The sequence below is a fragment of the Nerophis lumbriciformis genome, linkage group LG18, assembly GCF_033978685.3.
Source record: "Nerophis lumbriciformis linkage group LG18, RoL_Nlum_v2.1, whole genome shotgun sequence".
NCBI lineage: Eukaryota > Metazoa > Chordata > Actinopteri > Syngnathiformes > Syngnathidae > Nerophis > Nerophis lumbriciformis.
The window spans coordinates 43,110,771-43,129,189 of record NC_084565.2 but is presented as its reverse complement, the minus strand read 5'-3'; the positions used below and the strand labels follow the sequence as shown (position 1 = coordinate 43,129,189).

The 18,419-nt window shown below is 32.6% G+C and overlaps 1 protein-coding gene across 1 annotated transcript in view; it reads right to left on the bottom strand.

Moving 5' to 3' along the window:
* ptprfa (protein tyrosine phosphatase receptor type Fa) overlaps positions 1-18,419 on the bottom strand; it is a 429,990-nt gene that overhangs the window by 93,254 nt on the left and 318,317 nt on the right. The gene's annotated exons all lie outside the window — the stretch shown is intronic.

Genomic DNA, 18,419 nt, shown 5'->3' with positions numbered 1-18,419 from the left:
CAGGGAATGAGAAGTCATCCTTCACTGTGGTTCTAGCTTGCCATGCTAATGGCCAGAAACTTCCACCCATGGTGATATTCAAAAGGAAGACCTTGCCAAAAGAGACCTTTCCAGCCGGCGTCATCATAAAAGCTAACTCGAAGGGATGGATGGATGAAGAAAAGATGAGCGAGTGGTTAAGGGAAGTTTACGCGAAGAGCCCGGGTGGCTTTTTTCACGCAGCTCCGTCCATGTTGATATACGACTCCATGCGCGCCCACATCACGCTGGTTTTTAATATATTATTAAAGTTTGACTGACCTATCTGACTGTTTTTTTGACATTCCTTTAGCGCAGTTAGATGCGGCTTACAACACGGGGCGGCTTATAGGTGGACAAAGTTTTGAAATATGCCGTTCATTGAAGGCGCGGCTTATAACCCAGGGCGCCTTATGGTGCGGAAAATACGGTACTTGCTGAAGTGCTAAATGGTTCATTCCTCCTGGTAGCAACAAACCCAGCATGCAAACACTTCACTGTTCACTCGACACAGACGTCATAACATCGTCAAAGCTCACATTTACGAGACTGATCTCCAAAAGAGCCCTGATTGAAATATACAACTGAAATATGGGTTGTTGATGAGCCTTTTGTGCGCTGGTTGGGTGTTGTAGCTCTTTGGGGTTTTATGTTGATACCTGTATTTTTTATTTATCTATTTTTTTGTATTTATTTATTTATAATTATTACTTTTTTTTTTTTTTTTTTTTTTTTTTGTTACTTGTTGGGGTGGAGGAGCATTTGATGCATTTTCGAATATTCATGTCAATTGTTTTTGACTAAAAACCCAATAAACAAATGTTTAAAAATATATATATAATTATAATAATAATAATAATTATGCATTCACACACAGTGCCAACCAGAATGAGGTGATAGAAAAAAGTATGAAAATATGTTTAAAATATTTGTGGCAGCGATGTGTTTCAGTAGCACATAACTGTAATGCGTTCAAGAACCCTTCATTCAATTTGAATTTTTATATATATATATATATATATATATATATATATATATATATATATATATATATATATATATATATATATATATATATATATATCCATCCATCCATCCATCCATCTTCTTCCGCTTATCCGAGGTCGGGTCGCGGGGGCAGCAGCCTAAGCAGGGAAGCCCAGACTTCCCTCTCCCCAGCCACTTCGTCCAGCTCTTCCTGTGGGACCCCGAGGCGTTCCCAGGCCAGCCGGGAGACATAGTCTTCCCAATGTGTCCTGGGTCTTCCCCCCGGCCTCCTCCCGGTCGGACGTGCCCTAAACACCTCCCTAGGGAGGCGTTCGGGTGGCATCCTGACCAGATGCCCGAACCACCTCATCTGGCTCCTCTCCATGTGGAGGAGCAGCGGCTTTACTTTGAGCTCCTCCCGGATGGCAGAGCTTCTCACCCTATCTCTAAGGGAGAGCCCCGCCACCCGGCGGAGGAAACTCATTTGGGCCGCTTGTACCCGTGATCTTGTCCTTTCGGTCATAACCCAAAGCTCATGACCATAGGTGAGGATGGGAACGTAGATCGACCGGTAAATTGAGAGCTTTGCCTTCCGGCTCAGCTCCTTCTTCACCACAACGGATCGATACAGCGTCCGCATTACTGAAGACGCCGCCTGTCAATCTCACCATCCACTCTTCCCTCACTCGTGAACAAGACTCCGAGGTACTTGAACTCCTCCACTTGGGGCAAGATCTCCTCCCCAACCCGGAGATGGCACTCCACCCTTTTCCGGGCGAGAACCATGGACTCGGACTTGGAGGTGCTGATTCTCATCCCAGTCGCTTCACACTCAGTTGCGAACCGATCCAGCGAGAGCTGAAGATCCTGGCTAGATGAAGCCATCAGGACCACATCATCTGCAAAAAGCAGAGACCTAATCCTGCAGCCACCAAACCAGATCCCCTCAACGCCTTGACTGCGCCTAGAAATTCTGTCCATAAAAGTTATGAACAGAATCGGTGACAAAGGGCAGCCTTGGCGGAGTCCAACCCTCACTGGAAACGTGTCCGACTTACTACCAACAATGCGGACCAAGCTCTGGCACTGAGCATACAGGGAGCGGACTGCCACAATCAGACAGTCCGATACCCCGTACTCTCTGAGCACTCCCCACAGGACTTCCCGAGGGACACGGTCGAATGCCTTCTCCAAGTCCACAAAACACATGTAGACTGGTTGGGCAAACTCCCATGCACCCTCAAGGACCCGGCCGAGAGTATAGAGCTGGTCCACAGTTCCACGACCAGGACGAAAACCACACTGTTCCTCCTGAATCCGAGGTTCGACTATCCGGCGTAGCCTCCTCTCCAGTACACCTGAATAGACCTTACCGGGAAGGCTGAGGAGTGTGATCCCACGATAGTTTGAACACACCCTCCGGTTCCCCTTCTTAAAGAGAGGAACCACCACCCCGGTCTGCCAATCCAGTGGTACCGCCCCCGATGTCCACGCGATGCTGCAGAGTTTTGTCAACCAAGACAGCCCCACAGCATCCAGAGCCTTAAGGAACTCCGGGCGGATCTCATCTACCCCCGGGGCCTTGCCACCGAGGAGCTTTTTAACTACCTCAGCAACCTCAGCCCCAGAAATAGAAGAGCCCACCACAGATTCTCCAGTCACTGCTTCCTCATAGGAAGACATGTTGGTGGGATTGAGGAGGTCTTCGAAGTATTCTCTCCACCGATCCACAACATCCGCAGTCGAGGTCAGCAGAACACCATCCTCGCCATACACGGTGTTGATAGTGCACTGCTTCCCCTTCCTGAGGCGGCGGGTGGTGGTCCAGAATCGCTTCGAAGCCGTCCGGAAGTCGTTTTCCATGGCCTCACCGAACTCCTCCCATGTCCGAGGTTTTGCCTCTGCGACCGCTGAAGCCGCAAACCGCTTGGCCTGTTGGTACTTGTCCGCTGCCTCAGGAGTCCTACGAGCCAAAAGAACCCGATAGGACTCCTTCTTCAGCTTGACGGCATCCCTCACCGCCGGTGTCCACCAACGGGTTCTAGGATTACCGCCACGACAGGCACCAACTACCTTGCGGCCACAGCTCCAATCAGCCGCCTCGACAATAGAGGCGCGGAACATGGTCCATTTGGACTCAATGTCCAGCACCTCCCTCGTGACATGTTCAAAGTTCTTCCGGAGGTGGGAATTGAAACTCTCTCTGACAGGAGACTCTGCCAGACGTTCCCAGCAAACCCTCACAATGCGTTTGGGCCTGCCAGGTCTGTCCGGCATCCTCCCCCACCATCGCAGCCAACTCACCACCAGGTGGTGATCGGTAGAAAGCTCCGCCCCTCTCTTCACCCGAGTGTCCAAAACATGAGGCCGCAAATCCGATGACAGAACTACAAAGTCGATCATGGAACTGCGGCCTAGGGTGTCCTGGTGCCAAGTGCACATATGGACACCCTTATGTTTGAACATGGTGTTTGTTATCGACAATCTGTGACGAGCACAAAAGTCCAATAACAAAACACCACTCGGATTCAGATCCGGGCGGCCATTCTTCCCAAACACGCCTCTCCAGGTTTCACTGTCGCTGCCAACATGATCATTGAAGTCTCCCAGTAGAACGAGGGAATCACCCGGGGGCGCACTCTCAAGTACTCCCTCGAGTGAATCCAAAAAGGGTGGGTACGCTGAGCTGCGGTTTGGCGCATAAGCGCAAACCACAGTCAGGACCCGTTCCCCCACCCGAAGGCGGAGGGAAGCTACCCTCTCGTCCACCGGGTTGAACTCCAACATGCAGGCTCTGAGCCGGGGAGCAACAAGAATTGCCACCCCAGCCCGTCGCCTCTCACTGCCGGCAACGCCAGAGTGGAAGAGAGTCCAGCCCCTCTCGAGAGAACTGGTTCCAGAGCCCTTGCTGTGCGTCGAAGTGAGTCCGACTATATCCAGCCGGAACTTCTCCACCTCGCGCACTAGCTCAGGCTCCTTCCCCCCCAGCGAGGTGACGTTCCACGTCCCAAGAGCTAGCTTCTGTAGCCGAGGATCGGACCGCCAAGTGCCCTGCCTTCGGCTGCCGCCCAGCTCACATCGCACCCGACCTCTATGACCCCTGCTATGGGTGGTGAGCCCATTGGAGGGGGGACCCACGTTGCCTCTTCGGGCTGTGCCCGGCCGGGCCCCATGGGGACAGGCCCGGCCACCAGGCGCTCGCCATCGTGCCCCACCTCCGGGCCTGGCTCCAGAGGGGGCCCTCGGTGACCCGCGTCCGGGCGAGGGAAATCTGGGTTCCTTGTTCGTGTTCTTCATAGAGGTCTTATTGAACGTGATGCAAGTTATAACACTTTTTGATTTATTATTGAACTTGATGAAAGTTATAACACTTTTTTGATTTATTATTGAACTTGATGCAAGTTATAACACTTTTTTGATTTATTATTGAACTTGATGCAAGTTATAACACTTTTATTTGATTTATTATTGAACTTGATGCAAGTTATAACACTTTTTTTGATTTATTATTGAACTTGATGCAAGTTATAACACTTTTATTTGATTTATTATTGAACTTGATGCAAGTTATAACACTTTTTTTGATTTATTATTGAACTTGATGCAAGTTATAACACTTTTTTTGATTTATTATTGAACGTGATGCAAGTTATATCACTTTTTTTGATTTATTATTGAACTTGATGCAAGTTATAACAGTTTTTTTTATTTATTATTGAACGTGATGCAAGTTATATCACTTTTTTTGATTTATTATTGAACTTGATGCAAGTTATAACAGTTTTTTTTATTTATTATTGAACGTGATGCAAGTTATAACACTTTTTTTGATTTATTATTGAACTTGATGCAAGTTATAACACTTTTGTTTTATTTATTATTGAACTTGATGGAAGTTATTTTATTTATTGTTGAACTTGATGCAAGTTATACCACAGCTGCACAGTTATTTTATTTATTATTGAACTTAATGTTATTTTATGTTATTGAGTTTGAATGTATACAACTTGATGTTCAATAAATTTGAAAATGTTAAAGCTTGGCATTAGCGCTCTGTTGGGGCGATGGGGCAGGTGGGGCTTGAAAACTCCCCCTTGTCCAAAGTGGGGGATGACAAAAAAAGTTTGAGAACCACTGCTTTACATGCATTAAGCGATGATGTCGTTGGTGTTGGCGACGTGCTGAAAGCTATGTTGTGCTTTGGTCCGACTAATATTCTCAGGTTACGGCAGCGTGGTCGGCGTCAACACGCTGTTTGGACCCACCAGTCACTCATGCATGGTGCAAGAAGCTGGATCTTCTCACGCCCCGGCGCCCACACAAAACTGGCATCCATGTGGATCTTGGCCCTGCCCTAGCAGTCCTGATGGGAACGGAGCCACGACGAGATAAGACAGCTGAGGAGTGCCCCATGGCGGCGCGCTGAAAACAACTGGCGCACAGCTGCATCCAAAGAGGACATTTGGACGGACACAACAACAGCGCGGGTCCGCATAAACACCATGTTTTTCTAACACTATTCCAAGATAATGTTTGTTGTTTCGCTGACTGGATTGCGCTTACTGGAGCTCGGCCAGCAGAGACACGCCGCCGTCTCTTATCAGGTCACGCTCGGCAGCCGTCAGCGCTGAGAAGTGTCCTCATGAAAACAAACTGCCAGCACAGGAACCATTAAAAGGTTCACTTCATCTACTGATACCCACCAATATTATAGCATTTTTATTTACATTTTTCATTTTCAAAACCAATACTTCCCAATATATACTGAATATTTTTTTTGTTTACATTTAGGTCTCCGTCAGAATAATAATAAAAAAAAGTCATGTAATTTTTACATCTTTAGATTAACTTCAGATTTATCCGTCGATATGAAGTTTTTTTTTTAATGTTTTGTGCCTTTTTTGTCAATGAAAACCCCTGTTTGCAATATGCAATATTTCCCCCAAAAAAACATTTTAAAGATGTTATTTTAATAATTTGAGCTTTAAATAGGTCAACATTTTTTCTTTATTTAAAAAAATATATTTTAGGGGGAGAGAAAAGGAACATTTTGACATGTGTTTAATTGTATTTCTGGACTTTATATGTCAAAAATACATTCCAAAAATACTTTAAAAAAATAAATATTGGTTTTGATTCATTAAACATTTTTTAAGCAATTAGAAAAAAAAAAAATCACATTAAAATTCTCGGGATCCAAAAGAGCCCCAGTCATAAAAGTGTTAAAAAGGTGTCATATATCAGTATTTATTTTACTTTCAATGCTTTTTTGACATTGAATTTAGGTAACTGAATTTTTTGTGAACAGAATTATTTTTTTTTTTTCAACAAATTAGACAATTTCATTGGAAAAAAATTAAATGTATAAAAATTCAGTGTAAAAAAAATTATTGTTAAAAAAATTCAGTGTATAAAAATTCAGTGCGTAAAAATTCAGTGTATAAAATTTCATTGTTAAAAAAAATTCAGGGTATAAAAATGCCAATGTTAAAAAAAATTCAGTGTATAAAAATTCAGTGTAAAAAAATCAGTGTATAAAAATTTAATTGTTAAAAAAAATTCAGTGTATAAAAATTAATTGCATAAAAATTCAGTGTATAAAAATTCAGTGCGTAAAAATTCAGTGTATAAAATTTAATTGTTAAAAAAAATTCAGGGTATAAAAATGCCATTGTTAAAAAAATTCAGTGTATAACAATTCAGTGTAAAAAAATCAGTGTATAAAAATATAATTGTTAAAAAAAATTCAGTGTATAAAAATTAATTGCATAAAAATTCAGTGTATAAAAATTCAGTGTATAAAATTTCATTGTTAAAAAAAATTCAGTGTATAAAAATGAATTGCATAAAAATTCAGTGTATAAAAATTCAGTGCGTAAAATTTCATTGTTAAAAAAAATTCAGGGTATAAAAATGCCATTGTTAAAAAAATTCAGTGTATAAAAATTCAGTGCATAAAAATTCAGTGTAAAAAAATCAGTGTATAAAAATGTAATTGTTAAATAAAATTCAGTGTATAAAAATTAATTGCATAAAAATTCAGTGTATAAAAATTCAGTGTATAAAATTTAATTGTTAAAAAAAATTCAGTGCATAAAAATTCAATGCAAAAAAATCAGTGTATAAAAATGTAATTGTTATAAAAAATTCAGTGTATAAAAATTAATTGCATAAAAATTCAGTGTAAAAAAATCAGTGTATAAAATTTAATTGTTGAAAAAATTCAGTGTATAAAAATGTCAGTGCCTAAAAATTAAGTCCAGAAAAGTTCAGTTGAAAAAAATTCAGTGTAAAAAAATCATTGTTAAAAAAATTCAGTGCGTAAAAATTTAGTGTAAAAAAATTCAGTGTATAAAATGTCATTGTTAAAAAAATTCAGTGTATAAAAATTCAGTGCATAAAAATTCAGTGTAAAAAAATCAGTGTATAAAAATGTAATTGTTAAAAAAAATTCAGTGTATAAAAATTCATTGCATAAAAATACAGTGTAAAAAAATCAGTGTATAAAATTTAATTGTTGAAAAAATTCAGTGTATAAAAATGTCAGTGCCTAAAAATTAAGTCCAGAAAAGTTCAGTGTAAAAAAATCATTGTTAAAAAAATTCAGTGCGTAAAAATTTAGTGTAAAAAAATTCAGTGTATAAAATGTCATTGTTAAAAAAATTGAGTGCGTAAAAATTCGATACATAAAAATTCAGTGGAACCATTAAAAGGTTCACTTCATCTACTGACACCCACCAATATTATAGCATTTTTATTTACATTTTTCATTTTCAAAACCAATACTTCCCAATATATACTGAATATTTTTTTTGTTTACATTTAGGTCTCTGTCAGAATAATAATTTTAAAAAAGTCATGTTATTTTTACTTTCAACTCTTAAATCTTTAGATTAACTTCAGATTTATCCGTCGATATGAAGTTTTTTTTTTAATGTTTTGTGCCTTTTTTGTCAATGAAAACCCTTGTTTGCAATATGCAATATTTCCCCCAAAAAACATTTTAAAGATGTTATTTTGATGTGAAATAATTTGAGCTTTAAATAGGTCAACATTTTTTATTTATTTAAAAATATATATTTTAGGGGGAGAGAAAAGGAACATTTGACATGTGTTTAATTGTATTTCTGGACTTTATATGTCAAAAATACATTCCAAAAATACTTAAAAAAAATAAATATTGGTTTTGATTCATTAAACATTTTTTAAGTAATTAGAAAAAAAAAAAATCACATTAAAATTCTCGGGATCCAAAAGAGCCCCAGTCATAAAAGTGTTAAAAAGGTGTCATATATCAGTATTTATTTTACTTTCAACACTTTCAACGCTTTTTTGACATTGAATTTATGTAACTGAATTTTTTGTGAACAGAATTATTATTATTTTTTTACAACAAATTAGACTGACAATTTCATTAGAAAAAAATTCAATGTATAAAAATTCAGTGTAAAAAAAATTATTGTTAAAAAAATTCAGTGTATAAAAATTCAGTGCGTAAAAATTCAGTGTATAAAATTTCATTGTTAAAAAAAATTCAGGATATAAAAATGCCAATGTTAAAAAAAATTCAGTGTATAAAAATTCAGTGCATAAAAATTCAGTGTAAAAAAATCAGTGTATAAAAATGTAATTGTTAAAAAAAATTCAGTGTATAAAAATGAATTGCATTAAAATTCTGTGTATAAGAATTCAGTGCGTAAAAATTCAGTGCGTAAAATTTCATTGTTAAAAAAAATTCAGGGTACAAAAATGCCATTGTTAAAAAAATTCAGTGTATAAAAATTCAGTGCATAAAGATTCAGTGTAAAAAAATCAGTGTATAAAAATGTAATTGTTAAAAAAAATTCAGTGCATAAAAATTAATTGCATAAAAATTCAGTGTAAAAAATCAGCGTATAAAATTTAATTGTTGAAAAAATTCAGTGTATAAAAATGTCAGTGCCTAAAAATTAAGTCCAGAAAAGTTCAGTGTAAAAAAATTCAGTGTAAAAAAATCATTGTTAAAAAAATTCAGTGCGTAAAAATTATTGTTAAAAAAAATTCAGGATATAAAAATGCCAATGTTAAAAAAAATTCAGTGTATAAAAATTCAGTGCATAAAAATTCAGTGTAAAAAAATCAGTGTATAAAAATGTAATTGTTAAAAAAAAATCAGTGTATAAAAATTAATTGCATAAAAATTCAATGTATAAAAATTCAGTGCGTAAAAATTTAGTGTATAAAATTTCATTGTTAAAAAAAATTCAGGGTATAAAAATGCCATTGTTAAAAAAATTCAGTGTATAAAAATTCAGTGCATAAAAATTCAGTGTAAAAAAATCAGTGTATAAAAATGTAATTGTTAAAAAAAATTCAGTGTATAAAAATTAATTGCATAAAGATTCAGTGTAAAAAATCAGCGTATAAAATTTAATTGTTGAAAAAATTCAGTGTGTAAAAATTCAGTGTATAAAATGTCATTGTTAAAAAAAATTCAGGGTATAAAAATGCCATTGTTAAAAAAAATTCCGTGTATAAAAATTCAGTGCATAAAAATTCAGTGTAAAAAAATCAGTGTATAAAAATGTAATTGTTAAAAAAAATTCAGTGTATAAAAATTAATTGCATAAAAATTCAGTGTAAAAAATCAGCGTATAAAATTTAATTGTTAAAAAAAATTCAAGGTATAAAAATGCCATTGTTAAAAAAATTCAGTGTATAAAAATTCAGTGCATAACAATTCAGTGTAAACAAATCAGTGTATAAAAATGTAATTGTTAAAAAAAATTCAGTGTATAAAAATTAATTGCATAAAAATTCAGTGTAAAAAAATCAGTGTATAAAATTTAATTGTTGTAAAAATTCAGTGTATAAAAATGTCGGTGCCTAAAAATTAAGTCCAGAAAAGTTCAGTGTAAAAAAATTCAGTGTAAAAAAATCATTGTTAAAAAAATTCAGTGCGTGAAATGTCATTGTTAAAAAAATTCAGTGTATAAAAATTGAGTGCGTAAAAATTCAATACATAAAAATTCAGTGTATAAACTTTAATTGTTAAAAAAAATTAAATGCCTGAAAATTCAATCCATATTCAGTGTTGAAAAATTTGCGGCTTCAAAATGCAAAACTCACTTCCAGAAAATTAAGACAGAAGCAATCAATCCTGTCTCAGAACATTGGGTGCCAGTTCTATTCTTCCTACATTCCTCCATAAAATAGATAAAAAGCTCTGATTAAGTTCTATAATACTTAAAAGAAAACTGGTTTTAGTTTTGTTTGATACATTTCCACCTTTACTGAAGGACAGATTTCCACAAAAAAGATTTTGAATCAATCATTATCGCGATTAGTTCGAAAATCTAATTTTTTTTACACCGCTTCTGCTCAAGCATGGGGTGGATCTACATGTCAGTCATCACTAATTGCTCGCCTCGAGGGTCCCCATCCATCCTGGCGGGAAAGTTCAACATAAAGCGAGTCGTGCCCCCGGTCCCAATCCGCGCGTTGCCTCTCGTCAGCGTCACCGCAGCCAGGGGGCGGGGCTAAACTTATCAGGGCTGAGGCTGCGAGACAGGTCCCCGGAGTCCCGCCCGCGGGGCGGCGTGCTGACAGAGCGGCGCTGCTGCAGATGCGGGCGGGCTTTCATCGGGACCTCCTGCTCGCTCCGATAAGACAGGAATGGCGCTCGGGAAGCAAATCGGGCGAGACCGCTCCTCCAGGTGAACAAAACAAACCCCGGGCCACTTGAGGCCAGACCACCAGCACCACTAGAAAGTTCTTAGTGCTGCTTCACTGCCAGCTGCCATCATGGCGTGACCTCACCTGGGCTGGCTTTCCACTGCAGGAAAGGCTTTCAGGGACTGAAGTAGCACAAGTTCCACTAAACATCTTAATCGTTGCTTTAAAGCTGAAAATGCAACAAACTTCCTCCACTATTTTATTTGTGCCATAAAAGTCTGGGAATAAGGAGAATGCAGTGTGTTGTAAAACACGACTCCTTCCTGCATTTAGCTCCTCATTTTCTTGCTGCATTCATTTTAGAAGCACACTTTTCTCTTTTTATGGGACGGCAAAGAAGACGGAAACGTGACGATAACCATAGAACAGGAAATGGAACTTATTGCGGCCAAAGGCAGGGGTCCCCAACCAACTGCGCACAGCAAATGTATCTGAAATTCTAAACGAAATGAACACATCAGTTATTCTGTATGATTTTGCAATGCAACTCTGCGAGTGACGGTGACAACAAGCGGCAATAACGGTTAAAAAAACGTTCGTCAACACCGTTTAATTATTGTTATTATTGAGCAAAACTGTTTATATTCGGCCATAACCGCACCAAAAACATGAGTAAAAAACGTATCTCTCGAAAAACTAGTCACTTTCTGCCGTACAAACCAGGCGTTGAATTTTTTTTAACAATGAAAGTTTATACACTGAATTTTTTTACGCACTGAATTTTTGTACACTGAATTTTTTTAACAATCAAATTTTTATACAATTAATTTTTTTAACAATGAAATTTTATACACTGAATTTTTTTTACACTGAACTTTTCTGGACTGAATTTTTAGGCACTGACATTTTTATACCCTGAATTTTTTCAACAATTAAATTTTATACACTGATTTTTTTTTACACTGAAATTTTATACACTGAATTTTTTTAACAATGACATTTTTATACATTGAATTTTTTTAACAATTAAATTGTATACACTGAATTTTTACGCACTGAATTTTTTTTACACTAAATTTTTATGCACTGAATTTTTGGACACTGAATTTTTTTTAACAATTACATTTTTATACACTGAATTTTTTGAACAAGTTTTTTTTTCCACTGAATTTTTATGCACTGAATTTTTTTTAACAATGACCTTTTTACGCACTGAATTTTTATACACTGAATTTTTTCAACAATTAAATTGTATACACTGATATTTTTTTTTTACACTGAATTTTTATGCACTGAATTTTTGTACACTAAATTTTTATGCACTGAATTTTTAGACACTGATTTTTTTTAACAAATACATTTTTATACACTGAATTTTTTTAACAATTTTTTTTTTACACCGAATTTTTATGCACTGAATTTTTATACACTGAATTTTTTTAACAATTACCTTTTTACGCACTGAATTTGTATACACTGAATTTTTTTAACAATTAAGTTTGTATACATTGAATTTTTTTAAAATGAAATATTATACAGTGAATTTTTTTAACACTGAATTTTTTTAACAATGATTTTTTTTACACTGAATTTTTTTACACTGAACTTTTCTAGACTTTATTTTTAGGCACTGACATTTTTATACACTGACATTTTTTCAACAATTAAATTTTATACACTGACTTTTTTTTTTACATTGAATTTTTATACACTAAATTTTTATGCACTGAATTTTTAGACACTGAATTTTTTTAACAATTACATTTTAATTAATTGAATTTTTTTAACAATTTTTTTTTTTTTTTACACTGAATTTTTATGCACTGAATTATTATACACTGAATTTTTTTTAACAATGACCTTTTTACGCACTGAATTTTTATACACTGAATTTTTTTAACAATCAAATTTTTATACAATTAATTTTTTTAACAATCAAATTTTATACACTGAATTGTTTTACACTGAACTTTTCTGGACTGAATTTTTAGGCACTGACATTTTTATACTCTGAATTTTTTCAACAATTAAATTTTATACACTGATTTATTTTTTCACTGAATTTTCATACACATAATTTTTTTAACAATGAAATTTGTATACATTGAATTTTTTTAACAATTAAGTTGTATACACTGAATTTTTACGCACTGAATTTTTTTTTACACTGAACTTTTCTGGACTGAATTTTTAGGCACTGACATTTTGATCCACTGAATTTTTTCAACAATTAAATTGTATACACTAATATTTTTTTACACTGAATTTTTATGCACTAAATTTTTATACACAAAATTTTTATGCACTGAATTTTTAGACACTGAATTTTTTTTAACAATTACATTTTTATACACTGAATTTTTTGAACAAGTTTTTTTTTCCCACTGAATTTTTATGCACTAAATTTTTTCCACTAAATTTTTATGCACTGAATTTTTATACACTGAATTTTTTTTAAACAATGACCTTTTTACGCAGTGAATTTTTACACTCTGAGTTTTTTTAACAATTAAATTTGTATACATTGAACTTTTTTAACAATGAAATTTTATACACTGAATTTTTTTACACTGCATTTTTACGCACTGAATTTTTTTAACAATGATTTTTTTTTTTACACTGAATTTTTTTACACTGAACTTTTCTGGACTGAATTTTTAGGCACTGACATTTTTATACACTGAAATTTTTTCAACAATTAAATTTTATACACCGATTTTTTTTTTTTTACACTGAATTTTTGTGCACTGAATTTTTATACACTAAATTTTTATGCACTGAATTTTCAGACACTGAATTTTTTTAACAATTACATTTTTATACACTGAATTTTTTCAACAATTTTTTTTTTTTACACTGAATTTTTATGCACTGAATTATTATACACTGAATTATTTTTAACAATGACCTTTTTACGCACTGAATTTTTATACACTGAATTTTTTTAACAATTAAATTTGTATACATTGAATTTTTTTAACAATTAAATTTTATACACAAAAGTTTTTTACACTGAATTTTTACGCACTGAATTTTTTTAACAATGATTTTTTTTTACACTGAATTTTTTTACACTGAACTTTTCTGGACTGAATTTTTAGGCACTGACATTTTTATACACTGAAATGTTTTCAACAATGAAATTTTATACACCGATTTTTTTTTTTTACACTGAATTTTTGCACTGAATTTTTATACACAAAATTTTTATGCACTGAATTTTTATACACTGAATTGTTTTAACAATTTTTTTTACACGGAACTTTTATGCACTGAATTTTTATACACTGAATGTTTTTAACAATGACCTTTTTATACACTGAATTTTTTTTTAACAATAAAATAGTTTTACACTGAATTTTTTCAACAATTATTTTTTTTTTACACTGAATTTTTTTACACTGAACTTTTCTGGACTGAATTTTTAGGCACTGACATTTTTATACACTGAATTTTTTCAACAATTAAATTTTATACACTGATTTTTTTTTTACACAGAATTTTTATACTCTGAATTTTTTTTAACAATGACCTTTTTATACACTGAACTTTTTTAACAATGATTTTTTTTTTACACTGAATGTTTTTACATTGAAATTTTCTGGACTGAATTTTTAGGCACTGACATTTTTATCCACTGAATTTTTTAAACAATTAAATTGCATACACTGATTTTTTTTTCCCACTGATTTTTTATGCACTGAATTTTTATACACTGAATTTTTATGCACTGAATTTTTTTTAACAATTACATTTTTATACAATTCATTTTTTTAACACTTTTTTTTCCACTGAATTTTTATGCACTGAATTTTTTTTAATAATTACATTTTTATACACTGAATTTTTTTACACTGAATTTTTATACTCTGAATTTTTTTTAACAATTACATTTTTATACAATTCATTTTTTTAACACTTTTTTTTCCACTGAATTTTTATGCACTGAATTTTTTTTTAACAATTACATTTTTTTCCACTGAATTTTTTTCCACTGAATTTTTATGCACTGAATTTTTTCCACTGAATTTTTATGCACTGATTTTTTTTTAACAATTACATTTTTTTCCACTGAATTTTTTTCCACTGAATTTTTATGCACTGAATTTTTTCCACTGAATTTTTATGCACTGAATTTATTTAACAATTACATTTTTATACAATTCATTTTTTTAACACTTTTTTTTCCACTGAATTTTTATGCACTGAATTCTTTTTAACAATTAAATTTTTTTACACTGAATTTTTTTACACTGAATTTTTATACTCTGAATTTTTTTTAACAATTACATTTTTATACAATTCATTTTTTTAACACTTTTTTTCCATTGAATTTTTATGCACTGAATTTTTTTTTAACAATTAAATTTTTTTACACTGAATTTTTTTCCACTGAATTTTTATGCAATGAATTTTTTCCACTGAATTTTTATGCACTGAATTTTTTTTTAACAATTACATTTTTATACAATTCATTTTTTTAACACTTTTTTTTCCACTGAATTTTTATGCACTGAATTTTTTTTTAATAATTACATTTTTATACACTGAATTTTTTTACACTGAATTTTTATACTCTGAATTTTTTTTAACAATTACATTTTTATACAATTCATTTTTTTAACACTTTTTTTTCCACTGAATTTTTATGCACTGAATTTTTTTTTAACAATTACATTTTTTTCCACTGAATTTTTTTCCACTGAATTTTTATGCACTGAATTTTTTCCACTGAATTTTTATGCACTGAATTGTTTTTTAACAATTACATTTTTTTCCACTGAATTTTTTTCCACTGAATTTTTTTCCACTGAATTTTTATGCACTGAATTTTTTCCACTGAATTTTTATGCACTGAATTTATTTAACAATTACATTTTTATACAATTCATTTTTTAACACTTTTTTTTCCACTGAATTTTTATGCACTGAATTTTTTTTTGATAATTACATTTTTATACACTGAATTTTTTTACACTGAATTTTTATACTCTGAATTTTTTTTAACAATTACATTTTTATACAATTCATTTTTTTAACACTTTTTTTTCCACTGAATTTTTATGCACTGAATTTTTTTTTAACAATTACATTTTTTTCCACTGAATTTTTTTCCACTGAATTTTTATGCACTGAATTTTTTCCACTGAATTTTTATGCACTGAATTTTTTTTTAACAATTACATTTTTTTCCACTGAATTTTTTTCCACTGAATTTTTATGCACTGAATTTTTTCCACTGAATTTTTATGCACTGAATTTATTTAACAATTACATTTTTATACAATTCATTTTTTTAACACTTTTTTTTCCACTGAATTTTTATGCACTGAATTCTTTTTAACAATTACATTTTTTACACTGAATTTTTTTACACTGAATTTTTATACTCTGAATTTTTTTAACAATTACATTTTTATACAATTCATTTTTTTAACACTTTTTTTTTCCACTGAATTTTTATGCACTGAATTTTTTTTAACAATTACATTTTTTTCCACTGAATTTTTTTCCACTGAATTTTTATGCACTGAATTTTTTCGCACTGAATTTTTATGCACTGAATTTATTTAACAATTACATTTTTATACAATTCATTTTTTTAACACTTTTTTTTCCACTGAATTTTTATGCACTGAATTCTTTTTAACAATTACATTTTTTTACACTGAATTTTTATACTCTGAATTTTTTTTAACAATTACATTTTTATACAATTCATTTTTTTAACACTTTTTTTTCCACTGAATTTTTATGCACTGAATTTTTTTTTTAACAATTACATTTTTTTCCACTGAATTTTTTTCCACTGAATTTTTATGCACTGAATTTTTTCCACTGAATTTTTATGCACTGAATTTTTTTTTAACAATTAAATTTTTTTCCACTGAATTTTTATGCACTGAATTTTGTCCACTGAATTTTTATGCACTGAATTTATTTAACAATTACATTTTTATACAATTCATTTTTTTTAACACTTTTTTTTCCACTGAATTTTTATGCACTGAATTCTTTTTAACAATTACATTTTTTTACACTGAATTTTTTTACACTGAATTTTTATACTCTGAATTTTTTTTAACAATTACATTTTTATACAATTCATTTTTTTAACACTTTTTTTCCATTGAATTTTTATGCACTGAATTTTTTTTTAACAATTACATTTTTTTCCACTGAATTTTTTTCCACTGAATTTTTTCCACTGAATTTTTATGCACTGAATTTTTTTTTAACAAGTACATTTTTTCCCACTGAATTTTTTTCCACTGAATTTTTAAGCACTGAATTTTTTTACACTGAATTTTTTTTCCAATTAAATTGTCGGTATAATTTGATCTGTCATATCAACAACACCCGCTCTCTTTCACCTGCACCAACACTCATCGCACTAAGCCACCGAATTGACCTGCAGTGTGAACAAGGTCAAAGTGTGAACAAGGTCAAAGTGTGAATTTTTTGGTGTAATTTTCCATGCATAAATGCTAACTCCACGTACAATAGGACCAAGGGAGATGTGTATTTTCTTCCTTCAGCACAACAGTCTTCACTACATCTGTCCTGAGCTGAGGTCATGCAGCAACCCACTTCTTTTATAAGGGTCTCCATTTGGTTTTATTTGCGTTATATATCTGAGTGTGTGTTTTATTGTACTGTTTATGTCTGATGTTGCTGCTGTCTCACTGAACTTTTTATGGACCCTGGTGTATATTCCATCAAGCTGCCGGGGACTGCGGATGGAAATGAGCCTTTGGCTACAATCTGGCACGTTGATGTTTAATAAGTTCATTTATGTGCATTGGCCCGTGTAACCAAAATATGACAAATATAACAAATGACGACCCCCCCCAATCAGGAGTTTTATCATACATCTAGGAGATCTAGCTAGCAACTAACATCCATCCGCAGTGTTTTAGCTACTTCTAAATCACTAATCCTCGCCTCCATGGCGACAAATAAAGTAAGTTTATTACAAGTATCATTATCACTGGAGGACGAGGAATAGCTAAACATGCTTCACTACACACCGTAGGAGGATACAATAGCTCACCGCCGTCACAATGTAAACAAATGCCATGGGTGGATTTACACCTGACATCCACTGTAATGATACCAAGTACAATAGCGTATCTAGTCGATATACTACATCGATATTTTTTATCGTCACAAAATCTTTTTTCCTAAAAATTCATATTATGTTTATAAAGTCACATGAGGACTTTGAATATGTCCAATGTATGATCCTTGGTATCGGATCGATACCTAAATGTGCGGTGTCATCCAAAACTAATGTAAAGTATGAAAGAAGAGAAGAATAAGTGATTATTACATTTTAACAGAAGTGTAGATAGAACATGTTAAAATAAAAAAAATAAGCAGATATTAACAGTAAATGAACAAGTAGATTAATAATCCATTTTTACAGTTTGTCCCTCATAATGTGTACAAAATAATAGGTGTATAAATGACACAATATGTTACTGCATACGACTAATTAGGAGTCTTTGTTTGTTTACTTACTACTAAAAGACAAGTTGTCTAGTATGTTCAACATTTTATTTAAGGACTAAATGACAATAATAAACATATGTTTCATGTACACTAAGACTTTTTGTTCAAATTAAGACAAAAACGAAATTTTTTGTGGTCCCCTTTATTTAGAAATGCATCGAAAAGTATCGAAATGCATTTTGGTACCGGTACCAAAATATTGGTATCGAGACAACCCTAATATATATATATGTATATATATATAT